Source organism: Maylandia zebra, linkage group LG3 (genome assembly GCF_041146795.1).
Source record: "Maylandia zebra isolate NMK-2024a linkage group LG3, Mzebra_GT3a, whole genome shotgun sequence".
Lineage (NCBI taxonomy): Eukaryota > Metazoa > Chordata > Actinopteri > Cichliformes > Cichlidae > Maylandia > Maylandia zebra.
In genome coordinates, this window is record NC_135169.1 from 27,458,006 (window position 1) to 27,477,290 (window position 19,285).

A 19,285-nucleotide genomic window follows, 5' to 3' on the forward strand; every position below is an offset into this window, starting at 1 on the left:
GTTCTCTTCATTTCCCAGATGTTTGCAGACTGTTGTTAAAAGGAGAGGTCATGCTACACAGTGGCAAAATAACCCTTTCTCCACATTTTTGAAATCAAATATTTAAACAGCACATATGCTGCTTAAATATTTGATGTACTTTCTTTGTTCCGCTGTGAATAAAATGTGTATTTATGAGATTCTTTTACATTTTTCACAGTGTCCCAACTCTTTCATATTTGGGTTTTTAGGGTGGGTGTGTCCTGTGTGACTGCAGTGGGTCCTGTGGGGTATGGGGAGTTTGGAGATCTGGTCAACAGCATTTTATGCAGCATGGCATTGCAGAATGTGGGCTGAATGAATAGAAAACACACGAATTATTATCAGCATTCTGCGTCTCATATTATAAAATACTCTTTGTCTAGTTAGACTGTGCCTTAAACGATGAGATATTTCAGACTGATTTTAATAGCCTGAACAGACTGAAAGACAGAATCTGCAGATATCCAAGGCTATGAGCTCAAGAATGATTCATGGGGACTGTTATTCAATTTATTAAATGTAGCATAGTCATTCTTTTATATTCTTAAGTAACGACATCAACTTTTTTTTAATGCAGTGATTTACCTTTATGCTGTGTGGTGGATTCATGAGGCTAACTTGTAGTTTTTAAATAACAGATTTCACTCAGCAACATCAAAAGTAGCCTCGTGTGCCTACACATGATCATAGAGCCCTATCACTACAGAGAGAAAAACACAGAGGAAAAACAGAGGCAGGAGGTGAAGTCTGCGTGATGAGGGTGATGTTTTAACACTGCTATATGATGTGGCATCTGTGAGTCTCTTTAATTTTTAATCCTGACTCTCCTGCGGTCACACGGAGTTATTTTAGCTCTTGTTAAAAGGACACAGACCCTTACGTGAACCTGCTGTAAGGTCACAGAGGATGAGTGACGGCGACAGTCTGAGCTCATACTCCGCCAAAGTCAAACATGCACATCAGGAGGTTTGTTTTGTCAATTAGACAAGCGATGCATGACGGAGCCTCTCTCAGCCTCCGCTGACCTGTGCGGTTTCATCTCCTGTGCACCTGTGCCATGTTTGATGGTGCGCAAAGGGCTGGTTGTTCTCTGAGACAATTTTTCCCCAAAGCACACTCCAGCACCAATCCCAAAGCCACTTTGCTTTTGCCGTTTCGTTTGGTGCCATCACCCATCCAGTGAGTTTAATCACATATGTGTACTCGGGCGAACGTTTGCAATTCTTTGTCAAGATGAAAAATATGTTTGCAGTTGCCTCATATTTCCAAAAGCATTTAGACCAGTGCAGCAGTGTTTTTGTCCTTTTTAAGTCATTTATGCATTATATTAAAAACAACAGTTAACACTTTTCAAAACATAGCTTTCGTGGATTTGTTTTTACATTTCTCCAAAGCTGGGGTCAGAGTGATAAGAAAGGGTTTTATTGTGCTGAATGCAAACTTCTGCACTCCGTGACCTTTCAGATTTCCAGCTGATGTACCTTTTGTTGCTGTGGGAGGCATCGACTTCCTTCTAGCCAACTTTTTTTTGGATGCTTCTTGAAATGTTAAGAGGATTAATCTGTGCCTGACACCGTGAGAAAAACAAATTCGATTGAAAAGACAATAAACATTCAGATACCTTGAAGCTGTAATTTCATACAACGTAAACTTTAAGCATTACTTTTAATGTTGAAATACCAACAGTCATTTTTCAGTGCGTTACACCAGAATTTCAATTCACACGGTTCCACCTCTAAATTTTTATATAGGATTTAGAGATACTTTACGTTGTTACTTGGCTGCCAGTGTTCAAGATCCTTTTTATTAAATCAAGTCAACCTTGCTGAGAGTGAATAAGAATTCACTGATGTTTGATGTTGCATCAGATATTCTCTAATGAAGTGCTGCCAGCTCTTCTCAGACATGAAAGATGAGAGAAATTAAGAATTAAGCATTAAGAAGGCTGATAAATTCTCTGCATGCCACAGTAAAATAGTGCTCTGCTGCCAGTGGAGGATTCGCTGCAAGTACTGCAGATAGAGCAGGGGTGATCCTAGGTTCAAACTTTTAAGGGGGCTCAGCTCCCAGTCATAACATCATGCATGCACTGCCTTGTAATTAATATTAATAGAATATGCTGTTTGCAAATGTAATCAACCGTTTTCACATTTGCAATTCACCTCAATTCAGTTGGATGCACATCACATTGCTACCTTCAAAAGCAACCTAATTAGTAGGATGACCTATCGTAGTGTCTAAGAACAATTCAGAGTGAATAATCAGACATTTGAATCTAATCCACCAGCTCTAGTGTGGAGCCTTTAGCTGTCAAACCTGAGGAAAGTTTTAAAGAACCATTTGTGGCAAAGCAGATAAGATGAGAACACGTACAGCATCTCCCTCAAACACTTAAAACACACTCTCTAGTGCCACATTTAAAGCATTTATCCTAAGCAGGTTCATTATGCACTGGGCTATGAAATAATCTTTTGGAAATCTTTTTATTAATGGGGGAAAAAACATGGTTCCAAATTGTGGAGATTGAGCTATTCTTTCATTTCATCTCAAATGTTTCCTTTATCCACAGCAACAAAAGCAGCTTCAGCTCTTGCATTAGCTAGATACAAACCTCCAGCTTTATAGCTTTCATTCTCCATCTCTTATTAATTCATATTTACTTACACCGAGCTTTTACAACTACTGCTGTTACTAATGCTTAAAAGAAAGTGTTTTTAATGTGACAGGCTGGTCACAGGGCAGCAAAGGACATAAATCCTGATGTAAACAAGCAGAACAAATGACGCTTACGACAAGAAACGTGCATTATTTTCATCACCAACAAGAGGCAAGAACTCTACAGCAACCCAAAGGTGAATGGTGTTTATATAACCTTTTTGCCACTGGATGAGAAAGTCTTTTGTGCTTCTTTTGCTCTTATCGAGTCTTTGGTGATCATTTTTCCTTAGATCACGTCGATGCTGACCTTTGTTTCGACACTTTTTGCTTCCGTTTTTCAGATATATTTATTCTGGTGCTTGTAGTTTGTACTTGTGCATTTTTTTAAGTTCACTTATACCTCTGGGCTTATAACAAGGTTTTGCTATTGGCAGATCAATTTCTTGATGAATTGTTTAAACGCACACCAAAGTGGAGAACAATACATTCCTCCACCGACTTTGTATTCTGTAAAATATTTTGCTTTTCAGCTCCGTCCACCAGCAACAAACTGAGGGCCAGAAGCACATTACACTTACAGGAGCTAAGGAGAGGAGGAGCTCAGTCATGACTGAGCTCCTCCTCTCCTTAGCTCCTGTAAGTGCGCTGATGTTAATACCAGAGGAGCTTTTGTCAGCAGAGTGTTGGCGACATTTTCAGTGTGTGTCTGTGTTGCTGATGTTCCTAAATGCTACCATTTTGCAATAATACTACCAAATTTCACAAACTGAACTTTACAAGAAGGCACTTGTGGCAGTGGGACTGAAAACACCTGAATTTAAAGATTAAGAGGTTCGGACCAAAACTCCCCCCCCCATGCAATGCACTTTTTTAAAAAAGGCTCATTATGGGACACAAAAACTATGTGAGACACTGGCAGCTATAGGACACATATAGGGTTGCCAACCGTCCCTTAAAAAACGGAATCGTCCCGTATTTAGAAACAAAAGTACACGTCCCGTATTGAGCTAATAAGGGACGCACTTTGTCCCGTAATACAGTGAGAATCAAAAGTAGTCTATAAATGTTTATGGAATTAACGCTTTGTTTGAAAACATAATTCCCAGCCCCTCTCCTGCTTTGTGACCAATGAGCTGACAGCACACTTATGACAATTCAAGTATGACAATTCAGATTACCGCTCATCTCATTGGTCGAGGAAAGGTCGCTTACGGAGAAAATACCGGAAGACAACAGATGACCACAACAAGAAGCATGGCCAACAGGGAAACAAACGCCGACACTGCGGTGCAAGTCTCGGACGACAGTACACCTAAAGCTGGGCAGACACTGTGCGATTTTTTCAGTCACGTTATTCAGCTCCTGCTCAAACTGCACGATTGACTCACAGGGGTTAGAAGTTCGTAGGTCACGATGCAGGGTCTCACACTCTACGGCCCGATGCTCTGATGCGACCTGAGTGCTCGCACTGTGCGTCCATAAAATGAAGGTTATAACAGAAAATCTGTCGCTCTCTCTTTCTCGCTCTCTCTGTCTTTCACTCACACAGACACACCACCACCATCAACTTTGCTAAATTGCTAATGAAAAACATTGATCAGGCAGCTGTGATTGAGCAGCAGTGTAGATCCAACTATTTTCACGGTTGTTGTGGTCGTGATAATTTTGTGATGCCACATCGAAAAGGCTCAGATGAGCTTTCCAAAGTTCTACAAGTTGTGCCTCCATCGCTTGTGTCCAGATCACACTCTGCACAGCCGTCTCGTTACCCCACGTATACTACACAATGCACGATGAAGGCCAAAATCGGGCCGATCACCAAATCGGTCGCACGACTCAAAAATCGGCTCAAAATGGGCCAAAAATCGCACAGTGTAAGCCCAGCGTTAGAGCAGCAATGTTTGTTCCCCTCAGAGAAAGAAAAAAAGGGCTGCAAAAGTACAGGGAGGAATGGGAAAAGGAAAACACCTGGCTGGAAATTTGCATGATAACACTTATAAAGCGCACTGCACTGTGTGTCGGCGCACTTTTTCCATAGGCATGCTTCTAATGGTGGGCACATGAAGAACATGAGGGGCGTGACAGCTCGGGGAACCCTTAACCAATTTCTTGTCCACCAGGCCACGGCAGAAGCAGATATGGTATGTAAACGCTGGTTTGTTTTTTTAAACCCTCTGGTTAAGGTTAATATGGGCATGTGCAGTGAATATCAGTGCTATGTGGCCAGAAGTGTGATAATGTAATTTATTTTGTGTAATAAACAACTGCATGGATAGATGATTACAACAAATAGATGACTAATACATAAAAGTAATACATATTTTAATAATGATGATGAGTTATGATGCGTAATCATGGGAACAAGCGGGTTTACAAACAGGAGCAGCTGATTAGCTTTAGAAAAGCTGAAATAATACCTCAACTGAAGCCAATTGTACTAAATGCACTATATGTGCACTGTTACAAGAATGTTTTTCTTTATGTTGCTTTCTATTAATTTATATAATTTTAAGTTAAGCAGGACAGAGTTCTTTTAAAGAAAGATTTACTTATATTCTCAAAAGTTAAGCATGACAGGCTTCTGTTTAAGAAAGAGACCTGTTTTATTGTGTTAATGTTGTGATTTTGAGCTAAAAATAAATGGCTAAATGATCATTTGTTTCCCATATGGTCATATCACAAAGAATATGCATCTGCTTAAATCAAATTCAAGTCAAATGGTTAAAAAATAATTTCACACACAAAAAAAAAAGAGCTACCACACTGGGAAGGGTGAAGACAACTGGGTTGCCCGGCCCTGGCCACGAGGTGTCCCTTATTTATTTTTCAGGGAGTTGGCAACCCTAGACACATACACTTAATATACCTTTATTGTCCTGTCATTCTGTCATTTTCTTACCGAAATAAAATGTTCAAATGTTAACTTAGGCTATTCAAGCCAAAGCAATCAGTATGTTGCTTGTGTTATATTGAAATGACAATTGTTTAGCAAGCTATGAGTGCGTAAGCTAGCTTTGGCAGCTTGCTAACACTCAGCTTGTATTAGCTTTCTAACAGCTAACTAGAAAAAGGGTGCTAAAATAAAATTCTTAACATTATGATAATTGTGCTATCCCTCATCATTCAGAAGCCCAGTAACTTTAAAGATTCCTAGTCCCATGAAAAGAATACAATTTAAAAACTGACTCTGGCCTTGCAGTTGTCTGCCCCTAGCTAGATGTGGCCATTTCTCTTTTCCTAAAGACATCTGCTGTATACTTAGAGAAAGAAAAGCAGTATAATGGAGTCAAATTAAGGCTTATTACAGGTCTCATGAACAAGTACTGTGGCTAATCCTCAGCCTTCAAGGTTAAGGTGAAACAGTTATTAAGGTCTGGTGTAAGGAGTGGCATCAAGGCTGCAATTATTGCTTTCCTGAGAAACAGAAACCAAGGACTCAGTCAGAGAACATGAATAAAGTGATGGAAAAAGAATGTAAACAAATGAATACCATTAAAAAAACTAATATGTAAGTGAGAGACAAAATATGTGTCTTTCAAATCAGTCTGTAGAGCTGTTTACACTGTATGCACAGATAGATAATCATAAAAGTTTGAGCAAGTTAAAACAAAAAGACTAAACTGAACCTGTCATGCATCCTGAAGAAAAGAGGGGTGGGCTGACTTTTATAAGGCAAAGACAAGATGACTTGATTCTGCCAGGTTCTGAGAAAAGACCACATGGTGTTGTCGCAGTAGGTGCAGTAATATATGTGGTAGCAGGCTTTGTGTTTGAACCCTACAGGTTCAAAAATGACTCACACCAGGCTGTCAGACATACCTCCCTCTGTGTGTCTACCAACCTCTGTCTGAAGCTGAACTTCTTTTCCCATCTACTCTGCCCCTATGTACTCCGCTCTACCTATGGATAAGCTCCTAATAAGGTGTCATAGAAGAAGAATCAGGTTGCCTACTGCAAGCTCTTCTTTTAAAATAAGGAATGATTTGAAAACCGTATATATTGTGATTCTCTGAAGGCTGCTTCTTGGATGAACTACATCAGCTTCGATTATTTAAATCAATAGAATGATGAATGAAAGGACAGAAAATCTCATAAGGTGTGTCTGCACAGTAACCAGAATCGCAGATGTAGAGTTGGAGACTTGCCTAAAGTTTGGAATTTATATCCATGTGTGGTTCTGGGTTAAGAGAAGCTTATTCCAAAAATGGATGCCGCTGTGGTTTCTCATGTGATTTAGTGCCTTCCAGTGTTGTTCTCTCTAGTCCACTGTAGCGACATGCTGGTATATTCACCAGAAAAGAAGAAAAGCTATATTGTGAAAACAACGAGTTGTGACATGTGCTGGTGTTTAATGTTTCAAAACCTGATGATGTTACTTCTGAGTATTTTGGAAGTCCACTGATGAAAGTCATGACCCCTACAATACCCTTCCCACAATTACAATCAGCTGAAGGCCAGGTCAATCACTCATAATATCTGCTTCCCCTCTGTGACTCTGTAATTCACTGTGTGGAAGACGAACATAGATGATATTCATAGCCAGGCTTTTGGAAGCAGCTTTGTGCTGAACCTGTGGATATAAGCAGCTAGTCATCATTTAATCATCAAATTCTTTCTTTACAGTGCTGAGTCATACAGTTCAAGTGTTTTTCAGCTTGCCAATATGTAAACTATTGCAATTATGAGTCACACAATTTTCTTTTCTTTTTTTTTTTTTTTTAGCAAATTTACGTTTATTTAACTTGAATTATAACTTTTCAAAATTCAAGTCTATAGAATTTGGAAAACATCCGGGACTCCCAATAAAAAGGTCAGAGTCGACTCTGACTGGAGCTGATGGTTTGATCCCCAACTTCTTCTGTCCATGTGTTTTACTGGCTTTAAGCAAGACTCTGAACCCCAAGTTCATGCATTACCAAAATACTTTACATGGATCTCAAACATTCCAGCATCATCCATGAGCACTTCCCTTGGCCTACATGGACCAGACATCAGCAACAAAACATGTGACACTGATTAAATCAGACAAAGAATGAAAAGGATGAGCTGGAATGGCGGTGGATCTGCAAAGCAGTTTGCAGATGCATGGCAAGCTGCAGCTAAACGTCCTGTAGATTTCCTAATTAGATGTGCAGAACGGTTTCACTTGAGCCATCAGCTAGACCGGTCTGCTGGAATTGTGGTTGAGCCAGACATTCTGGCCTCTTGCTGTGCGCCGCTCGATTTTCTGCTGTAGGAAGGCTAAGCAAAGGTAAACAAGTACCAGTGGTGAGGGTGTTTGAATGTGTGGCTGGGTGAATGAGATATACTTTATTAACTGCTCTCTCTCGCTCTCTGTTTTAGTGCATTGCCTTTACAGTTCCCATGCATTTGACACTTCCAAGCAGGCCTCATCATATCCCCATGTGATGTTATAAATCTTCCATGTTGATACTGTGTCTTTTTTTAACTGTCATGATGGAGGTCCCAGCATAGATACAGGTTAGCAAATGTATCTTTATTATCCATTTATTACCCTATTTTTGTATCTTTCATTGTCCATACGATTGCTTCATCTTTTAAAAACAACCACACATCCCAAATTATTCCATATCAATCCAGGACTATATGGAGCTTTAGGAGCATTTAACCTTTGAATAATTTCATTACTCTAGCCTATAAGAGGAGCTTTATCTATCACATAATCTAAATTACACTTCAGGGGTATTTTTCAGCCTCAGGTAGACGTAATTTTGGGGGAAGCTGTAAAATAGCGTAATTGGGTGCTAGAGAAGTGTAAAAGCTTCAGCAGCAGTGATACAGCTACCACTAGCAACCTCCTGTCATGTAAAAGCAGAATGTCAAAACAGACATGGAGGGATAGGGCTGCCCAGGGTGCGTTCAGGATTATGAAATGACTTCAAGCTTTAAAATGAGAAGGAGGCTTAAAATGGCAATACTTCTGTTGGAGGTAAATCTGATCGATCAGACATCCTACCAGTCATCACTGCAACACTCATTCTATTTGCATCAGTTGTGATGCCACACAAATAAATATTTAATTCAATCTCATCCCAGCCTGGTGAAAATGAAACCAGCTACACCGCAGGCAACGTTATCAATAAACCTATTTATCCGAGGGAAGTTAAAGCAGTGCAGATTACAGTTTTAGATATGCAAACATTTCTTGAGGGCAGAGCTGCTGTAGAGCCCGAAATGTTTTTTGGCTTACTTAAACTTTAATGTAAAAAGCGAGAGAAGTGCAAATTTTATGGTTTAGCATGTAAGCCTGACACAGAGCGATAAGGAAAATACAAGGACGGGGAAAATCTGTGAAGCTGAGCCATCTTGCTACAAACGCGAGCTCGATGGCCAGATATACTTTTGATGAAGTCCATACTCATAAATAGAAAACAATATTTTTTTGCCAACTTGTGCTTGGAAAACATGTGTTCTGGCTGCGCTCACTGAGGTTAAATAAATAAAACTGCGACTTCTCAGCAAGCAGTGATTCGAAACTAAAACAGTGTTTGTTTAACTGGAGTCAGTAAAATATATGAGCCAAGAAGTTCTGTTGGAGTTTTGAACTCTGTGCAATTATTGAGAATTTCTGAGAAATTGAAAGTTGAGTCTCTTCTAGTTTAATGTGATCCTGCAAACCATTGTGCTGATTAACTGACCTCTGAAATTGATGACAGACTTTATTATTTTATTAGTACAAAATGGAGATGTTCAGTAGTCATATAAAATGAACCTTTGCTGCTCTTTAGTTGTTTTTTTTAATAGTTTTCTTTATGGTTTTGTTCATTGGTATAGTTTATAGTAGTAAAAATTGTACTATGAACCCATTACCTACTTTCACCCTACTATCACCCTATTAGAGCACTTCGCTCTCGCTCTGCAGGCCTACTTGTTGTTCCTAGAGTATTTAAAAGTAGAATGGGAGGGAGAGCCTTCAGTTTTCAGGCCCCTCTTCTGTGGAACCAGCTTCCAGTTTGGATTCAGGAGACAGACACTATCTCTACATTCAAGATTAGGCTTAAAACTTTCCTTTTTGCTAAAGCATATAGTTAGGGCTGGACCAGGTGACCCTGAATCCTCCCTTAGTTATGCTGCAATAGACATAGGCTGCCGGGGGATTCCCATGATGCATTGAGTTTTTCCTTTCCAGTCACCTTTCTCACTCACTGTGTATTAATAGACCTCTCTGCATTGAATCATATCTGTTATTAACCTCTGTCTCTCTTCCACAACATGTCTTTTATCCTGTCTTCCTTCTCTCACCCCAACCGGTCGCAGCAGATGGCCCCGCCCCTCCCTGAGCCTGGTTCTGCCGGAGGTTTCTTCCTGTTAAAAGGGAGTTTTTCCTTCCCACTGTCGCCAAAGTGCTTGCTCATAGGGGGTCATATGATTGTTGGGTTTTTCTCTGTATCTATGAAGCGCCTTGAGGCGACTTATGTTGTGATTTGGCGCTATATAAATAAAATTGAATTGAATTGCAATTCAATTAAATATAATTGAATTGCAATTCAATTATATTTAATTGAATTGCAATTAAATATAATGGTGGCACGGTGGTTAGCACTGTTGCCGCACAGCAAGAAGGTCCTGAGTTCAATTCCACCATCAGGCCGGGGTCTTTCTGTGTGGAGTTTGCATGTTCTCCCCGTGTTTGCGTGGGTTCCCTCCGGGTACTCTGGCTTCCTCCCACCGTCCAAAGACATGCAACTTGTGGGGATAGGTTAATTGGATAATCCAAATTGCCACTAGGTGTGAATGTGCGAGTGAATGTGAGTGCGAATGGTTGTCTGTCCCTGTGTGTTAGCCCTGCGACAGACTGGCGACCTGTCCAGGGTGTACCCTGCCTCTCGCCCTATGACAGCTGGGATAGGCTCCAGCGCCCCCCGCGACCCTGGATGAATTGAATTGAATTGAATTTTTAAGATACATCTGTTCACCTGTTTGATAATGCAAATATCTAATCAGCCAGTGATATGAAAGCAAATCACTGTATTAATTCTGGTCAAGAAGGCCCGATGAAGTTCACACTGGGCATCAGAGTGATGAAGAAATGTGATTTAAGTGGCTTAAGTGAATGTGGCATGAATGATGGTGCCAGGTGAGCTGCTCTGAGTTTTTCCCAAACTGCTGATCTGGTGGGATTTTCCAAAACAACCATCGTTTACAGGAATGGTTAAAAAAAAAAAAGAAAATAACTCAAATTACCACTTAGCACCAAAGTATGGTGAAGAGCACCTCTGAATGCATGACATGTCAAACCTTGACGCAAAAAACAGCAGCTCTGCACCAGACTAAGTGTCACTTCTGTCAGAAACTCGGGCTACAGTTCACAGGACCTCACCAAAATATGGTGTGATGACTCTTCATTTCTGATGCAACATTTAGATGGCAGGGTCCAAATTTGGCATAGACAACATGAAAGCATGGAACCATTCTGCCTTGTCAACAGTTCAGGATGGTGGGGGTGTAATGGTGAAGCCACATTGAACCCCTTAGAACGAACTGAGCCTCATTTAAACAACACCACCTATTTGAGTAATGTTACTGATCATGTCCATCTCTTTATAAACGCAGTGTACCATCTTCTACTGGCTGATCCCAGCAGAGTAACACACACTGTCACAAAGCTCAAATCATCTCAAACTGGCCTCCACCGTCACCCTGTCCAATAGAGCACCTTTGTGATGAGTTGGAACAGGTGATTCTCATCATGGGCGAGAAGCTGACATATCTGCAGTAACTGTGTGATGCTGTCATGTAAATATGGACCAAAATCTCTGTTTCCAGCACCTTGTTGAATCTGTGCCATTAAGAATTAAAGCAACTGTGAAAGCAAAACGGGTCCAGCCTGATATTATTAGGGTGAAAGTGTCCAGTGAATGCATATGGCCTGATTCTCTTACTCGTGTCATATAGGTTGTGTCTAAAACTATTTATCCATGCACTTTCAACTCTCTGTGTAAAGAGGTCTATGTACACAACTGTATATTGACTTCATTTTATGCTGTTGCTAAGTGCCTGCCGGTCATAGGTGGTAGTTTGATTGTATCTATTATTGTAGAATGTTTACTTTACAATATAAAGCACATTGAGGCGACTGAAGTTGTGATTTGATACTGTATAAAAAAAACTGAAATAAATGAATTTTTAAAAATAATGTAAATTCTCAGGTAATTTTTCTCTATGATGGTTATTATGTCATCGATGTCACACAGTGAAACATCACAGACCAGCCTTATCTAAATAACAAAAATACCAACATGCATTTTGGCATATAATATAAATGCATGTTGTACTGAGTGAACATCTCTACCAAATGAATAAACATAAATATAAATACTTTGTGGAAGTTTATGTTGTGGTTGACTGCCGCTATCCCACACATCCATTTGTCTTCTTTTTCCTCTGGTGCAGGTCATGATGGTGCTGACCACTACATTAGTTGTCATGGAGGTTTTGTGGACTTTGTGTGATCTGTATAGCATATAGAAATAAACAAAATGAGCTGAAGATGTGAAAAGAGGCAGGCAGCCCTTATCCTCTGACAAGAAACAAGTGTAGCATGATGCATAACACAGCATGGAAGAGGAATAAAGATCAAGCTGTCCTGCTGCTTCACTTCTTTACTGTAAGACATAGAAATATCTGCTCTGCATTATCTGACAAAGTATGCATGCAATTTTTGCTGAATTTATTACAGTGCTTTGTCATTCTGACATTAAATTAAAGTTTCTATGTTTAATAAATATTTTAGTTCATTGGTAAAGGTTAATTAATTTTAAAGCTATAGAGACGGGAGGTTAATTCCTGTTTGGATTTACAATGCTACAGCTTATTGTGTGTTTTCGGGGCCTAAATTTGTTTACACATTGAAAAAATGAGAAAAATCCTTAAGGAGAAATTTCCTGTGACATGTGAATCAATGGTTTGTATGTAGCAGACTGAACTACATTTAGTTTCAGCTCTGTCTGTAACACAGATTGAGCTGTAAAAGTAACAATAATGGTAAGATTTGACAAACAGTTATGTAAACAGGAAATTAATCTCAGTGTAATCTCCACTAAAGAAATGGGTAGCTGTAGTATAAGCCTGTGTGTATACGTGCACCTATGTTAGTATGCATCTGAAAATCTCTTATCTTTTTGAATAGTATTCACTTTTCCATAATCTGTTTGTGAATCTGCACAACCACACAGGAGTTTTTAGTTATTTTGGCTGATTAGACCTACAGTCATGTTGTACAGAGATTAATTGAGGTGGAGGAGTACAAGATTACAAGCAGTCAGGGCAGGCAAACACCACAATAGTAGCAGGCAAAGAAAATCTGGGCATTGAAAGAAGGAAAATGCTGCAAGGCAGGTCTGATAACTGGTCAACTGAGAGAAGAGCCAAAGATCTTAGGCAGACAGCCCAAGGGCTGGTGAGCACATGCACAGATCCAGTGGATGGTTTTGTGGTTTGTGAGCAGGAGAAACAGAGACTTCAGGTAGATGGCCTAAAGGCAGGGCAGCTGTTGAATGTGGAATACGTCTACTGGCCAGCGGTATGTAGTGAGGCTGGATCCTCTTTGGGGAAAGCTGGGTGAGCTGAATTGTTCAGTTAAGTGCAGGTTGTGGGGTGATCAAAATCCTGGAGACCAGAGCTTCAAGAAACCTGCCATGAACCAGAAGACAGAAGATCGCTGGCAGTCTGAGGATTGACCTACACAACCGACTCTAAGGTGGACGAGAGACCAATCAGGTTATCAGACAATTCAAGGACAGTTTTTCTACCTAAACTGCTCCTCTGTTGGCCAACTAAGTGTCAGGCAAAGCAATGCTAGAAGTTTAACTTGCTGCTAGCAATCATATTGACTAATGGCTATAGTGGTGCTAGCTAACTGGCAGAACTAACCAGGTGGGAGGACTAGGCAAGTAGTAAAGGTGGTGGCTGAGGCAGAGGATCATGTATAAGGATGACATGCAAAAATTTTCAACAATCTCCTGTTTCCAAATGGATCTTTCCAAATGTTGAACTTCAGAGTTCTCAGAAAAAGTGTCTAAACGTATCAAGTCCCTCCAGGAAATATTGAGAATATCAGAATATCGAGAAAGTTGCCAGATTAATTCATGTCAGTCTGTGCTATCAGGAGTTCCTCCTCCATGACTTTCTCAAGCTGACAATACCCCCAGATGAAATCAGCAGCCCTCCACCGCGTCTGTGTACAGCTGTCCCGGAAACGGCTTTGTCCTCCAATCTAATGGTTTACCAGAGCTGAACTGAAAAAGCAAAACAAAACCCAAATGTATAAGCCAGGTGTAAGTAATAAAATGAGTAATTGACTAGATTTAGCTGCTTCATGTTTGGGTGTTAGCAGCATCACTCCATGTCCTCCTACCTCAAGTACACAACTACACTGGATGAAAGATGTTTTCAAGCATTTCAAGGCTGTCAGATGTGATGCTTAGAACAATCATGCATTTACCTGACAAGTCCTGTCTTAAAGCAGCCACACCCAACATGGGGCTTGAACCCACGACCCTGAGATTAAGAGTCTCATGCTCTACTGACTGAGCGAGCTGGGCTTGAGCTGCTGCATTAGGAAATATCATAAGATATGTTAAGCTGAAGCATGAGAAGGGCTCTTCTCTCTGAAAGGACCATGACAGCAGAACTGGATCTGAACAGAGGAGATCAAACTGGTGATGATGTTTGGTCAGAATGCACCACCCAGCATATCATATCATCTGCACTGGTCCGTCATGGTAAAGAGAGAGATCCAACTGTAAAAGCAAAGCTCTTAAATCACCAGTCGATCTATGTACCCACCCTCACCTCTGGTCATGAGCTGTGGGTAGTGACCGAAAGAATTAGATCGCAGACACAAGTGTTGGAAATTAACTTTCTCCGAACAGTGGCTGGCCTCTCCCTTAGAGATAGGGTGAGACGTTCAGCCATCCGGGAGGGGCTCAGAGTAGAGCAGCTGCTGCTCCACATCGAAAGGAGCCAGCTGAGGTGGTTTGGGCATCTGATGAGGATGCCTCCTGGGCGCCTCCTGGGTGAGGTATTCTGGGCATGTCCCACCGGGAGGAGGCCCTGGGGCAGATCCAGGACACGCTGAAGGGATTATATCTCTCGGCTGGTCTGGGAGCACCTTGGTCTTCCCCCAGATAAGCTGGAGGAGGTGGTTGGGGAGAGGGCTGGGCTTCTCTGCTTGGGCTGCTGCCCTCGTGACCCGGCCCCAGATAAGTGAAAGAAGATGGATGGATGCATGGATGATTGGTGTATAATCACTTTATACCAAGCATGTTTTCCTTACTGGTTAAATAACTGAATAAATAAACATTTTATTTTTATTTATATTGTAACGTTCACAAGAACCAGACGGTTGGGTCTCAGTTTGTCCGTTTATTTTGCACATAAGCAAGCGGGTTGCTAACTCTGGGGAGAGCGCCCTCGTACAGCTCCTCTCTCCAGCCTGGCACACACACACAAAAACAACCAGGTCCCCCCTCCCCTTCCTGTACCACAACCAAACATGAATCTTAAAGGAACCACAACAGTGTGCAGAGATCACCAACATGTCACTGTACAATAACACTTAACCATCGTTACACTGCCCCCCCAGCAATAAGTTCCTCGTCCCCGAGGGAACGACACAGTCTCTGAGGCGGGGTGGTAGCCTACGTTCCCTCCTTGACCTCCTGAGCCCCTGAGGTGGGCGCGGAGCGTCGGGGCTTTGGGGTGAAGAGTCCGAGGGAGGGGAACGCAGCCCCGGTCGGGGGCCCCTCTGAGCAGGGTCATGGACGCTCTGTACACGTCCCTCTGGAAAGGAGGGGAGGGACTGCCCTCTGTAGGGGGCCATCCGGTCTCTGTGCAGCGCTACTATCCTCCCCCTAGGAGGCAACTGCACCCTGTAAACAACCTCCCCCACTCGCTCTAGGACGCTGCAAGGCCCCACCCAGCTGCTATCCAGTTTAGGACACCGTCCCTTCTTTCTCTTTGGGCTGTAGACCCACACCAGCTCCCCAGCACGAAAGTGCCTCCCCTTAGTGGTGATGTCATAATTCCTCTTTTGGCGCAGGCCTGCCTTCGCCAGCTGCTCCCGGGCGTAGGAATGTGCAGAATCCAGCCGGTCCTGCAGCTTCCTTGCGTAGTCCCGGCCTGGTGGTGCCTCTGGCGCGTCCGGGGGCTTCCCAAAAGCCAACTCTGCAGGAGTTCTCAGCTCTCTCCCTAACATGAGCAGGGCAGGCGTACATTGGGTGGAGTCCTGTACTGCCGACCTGTAGGCCATGAGGGTAAGGGGAAGATGGTAATCCCAGTCCCGTTGGTGTTCTGAGGTAAGGATGGCTAGCTGCTGGGCCAGCGTCCTGTTAAACCTTTCCACCAGCCCATCGCTTTGGGGGTGAAGTGGGGTGGTGCGGGTCTTCTTAATCCCAAGGCGTCCACACATGGCAGCAAATACCTTGGACTCAAAGTTACGCCCCTGGTCACTGTGGAGGGTCTCTGCTGTTCCAAAGCGGCTGAACATCCCCTCCACTAATACATCAGCGACAGTCTCAGCCTCCTGATCTGGGATGGCGTATGCTTCCGGCCACTTGGTAAAATAGTCCATTGCCACAAGAACATAGCGGTTTCCTCTGTCTGTGCGAGGAAATGGGCCCATGACGTCCACAGCTACTCGCTCCATTGGGGCTCCTGCTGGTTGCTGCTGAAGCTGAGCCCGGGACTGGTCCTGTGGCCCTTTGTGTGAGGAACATGCATCACAGCTGCGGCAAAAGTCCTCCACGTCCCTCCGCTGTTGACCCCAGTAATAGCCCTGGCGGAGGCGGCGGAGAGTCTTGGAGACCCCAAAGTGGCCGGAGCCAGTGCTCCCATGGCAGGCTTCCAGCACAGCTGACCTCAGCGACCTTGGCACCACAACCTGCCACCTCTCCTCCCCCGTGGCAGGATCCTTCCAGGCACGCTCCAACACCCCCTCCTTCAGCCTGAGAGCTGCAAACTTGGCCCATAGCCCCCTGGTACAGATGGAAAACCCAGTGACCTCATCCCAAAGGGGTTGCTCCCCCTTCTCCAGCCACTGCAGGACCGGCAGCAGGTCTGTGTCTTGTTCCTGCCGTGCCCTCCACTCCGCTGCATCCACCACCAGAAGAACCCTGCAGGCGAGCTGTGCTGCTCCGTCTATTGTCGTGAGTTCCCGCTCTATTTCCTCTCGCTTCTCACAGTAACGGCAGCCAGCTGCAGCACATGGGCGGCGAGAGAGGGCGTCTGCGTTAGAATGGTGCGTCCCTGCTCTGTGCTCCACGGTGAAATTGAAGGCTTGGAGCTCCTCCAGCCAGCGAGCCACCTGTCCCTCTGGCTCCCTGAAAGACATCAGCCACTGAAGGGCAGCATGATCAGTTCTGACAACAAATGCTGTGCCGCACAGGTAGTATTTAAAGTGTCTCACCCCCGCCACCACAGCCAACAGCTCTCGTCGTGTGACACAGTAGCGCCGCTCGCTCCTGTTCAGGACCCGGCTGAAGTACGCCACCACCTTCTCCCCTTCCGGTCCAACCTGCGACAACACCGCTCCCAGCCCCACATTACTTGCGTCAGTGTCCAGGACAAAAGGCAGGGCGGGGTCAGGGGGGGCAAGGACTGGGGACTCTGTCAGCGATCTGCGGAGGGTGTCAAACGCCTGCTGACAGTCCTGGGTCCAGATGAAGTCACGGTCCTTCTGCAGCAGGTGGAAGAGTGGTGCGGCTATGGAGGAAAAGCCCTTCACAAACCTCCTGTAATAAGACGCCAGTCCTAGGAAGCTTTTGAGCTGTTTCTGGTCTGCTGGTGTGGGCCACTCGGTAATGGTGTGAATTTTTTCCTCCAAAGTGCTGATGCCCTCACGACCCAGCTTGTGGCCCAGAAACTCCACCTCCCTCCTCATGAAGTGGCACTTGTCGGGATGCAGCTTCAGGCCTGCAGCCGCCACCCTCTCCAACACTTGTCTCAGGGCATCCAGGGCAGCATCAAAGGAGCTCCCGTGCACTAGAAGATCATCCAGGTAAACCAGACACCGTTGCCGTGGGACGCCAGCCAGCACACTGTCCATGAGCCTCTCGAAGGTCGCAGGAGCGTTGCAAAGGCCAAAACTCAGGACTTTGAACTGCCATAGTCCCCTGTTAGTGCAGAAGGCTGTCTTCGGTCTGGATTCCGGGGACAGTGGCACCTGCCAGTAGCCACTCCGCAGGTCCAGGGTGGAAAACCAGGAGGACCCGGCTACTAAGTCGAGGGACTCATCAATCCTGGGAAGGGGGTAAGAGTCTTTCTTCGTCACTTTGTTGAGTGGTCTGTAGTCCACACAGAAACGCATCCTAGGACTTTTTTTCTTAGGCACCATCACCACCGCGGAGGCCCACGGGCTATCAGATGGTTCTATGATGCCCGCCTTCATCATTTCACACAGCTCCCTGTCTGCAGCCTCCTGATGAGCCAGGGGCAGGCGGCGGGGGCGCACTTTAATAGGCTGGGCATCCCCGGTCTCAATGACGTGCTCTACCAAGTGTGTCAAGCCAACATCACTTTCTTTCAGGGCAAAAATGTCACTAAACTCTTTTAGTACCTGCCATAGACTCTCTTGCTGCTGTGGAGTCAGCCCCTCACAGTTCTTTGACCAGATACTCCTCACTGCTGAGAGCCTCTCCTCCTCCTCCTCCTCCGCTCGCTGTTCTGCTGGCGGGTCTGCAGGGGTCTCTGCGGCGGAGGTGGACGCAGCGGCAGATGCTGTGCAGACCGGGGGAGGAATAAGCGGCACCTTCTTCCCATCAGGGAGTACGAGGAGGCCTTTGCCTAAGTCCAGTACACCACCAATGGCTCGTAAAAAATCCAGCCCAAGGATGCAGGCGTCCTGCACGTCAGCCACCCAGGCAGCATAAGACACACCGAGGTCCCCCACCTTGAACTGGAACACTCCCTTCCCTCTCATTGGGGCCAGATCACCGGTCACAGTCTTAAGTTGCACGTTAGTCGGTTGTACAGCAGCTCCGGTTGGGACAATATCGGGTCGGACCAGCGTTGCATTGGATCCCGTGTCCAGCAGGGCCGTACAGGACACCCCCGCAATCGTCACTGGAACATGGCAAAAGCCGCCAACCTGGGTCCAGCCCACAGTGATGGCCGCACCGGGTGGAGGTGGCGGTGGTGTGGGGATGTCGTTCTCCCAGGCCCGTGTACCCCCGCCTACACGGGCCCGTGGGCGTTTCCCTGAACCGCTGCAAGCTTGGGGCACTGCCTGATGAGGTGTCCGACTTGTCCACATCCCCAGCAGCTCTGAGGTCGGCGGTGTGGGCCAGCCCGAGGGGAAGGCGACTGCAGCGAAGCTGTCTGCACCAAACTGCACAGGCCCGCTGGCGTCTCCATCTGTTCCACAGGTGCTGACACAGCCCTCACCACGTGTGCGTCGTCAGCGCCCCCAGAGGATCCTGCAAGCATCTCCCTCTCCAACGCTAGCTCCAGGGCTGCACTGAGTGTGGCCGGCCGAGCAAGCTGAGTTTGCATGCGGAGCTCTTTAGGGCTCAGGGCCTGCAGGAACTGGTCCCGAGCTAACTCCGCCTGCACTGATGGTGGCATGCTGTCATACGCCCTCCGGCAA

General features: G+C 44.8%; 1 non-coding gene across 1 annotated transcript; it reads right to left on the bottom strand.

The window, feature by feature from the left end:
- Positions 1-14,170: 14,170 nt before the first annotated feature.
- Positions 14,171-14,243, bottom strand: trnak-cuu (transfer RNA lysine (anticodon CUU)). The gene has a single exon. It is a non-coding gene; the product is annotated as a tRNA-Lys (tRNA).
- Positions 14,244-19,285: the final 5,042 nt, after the last annotated feature.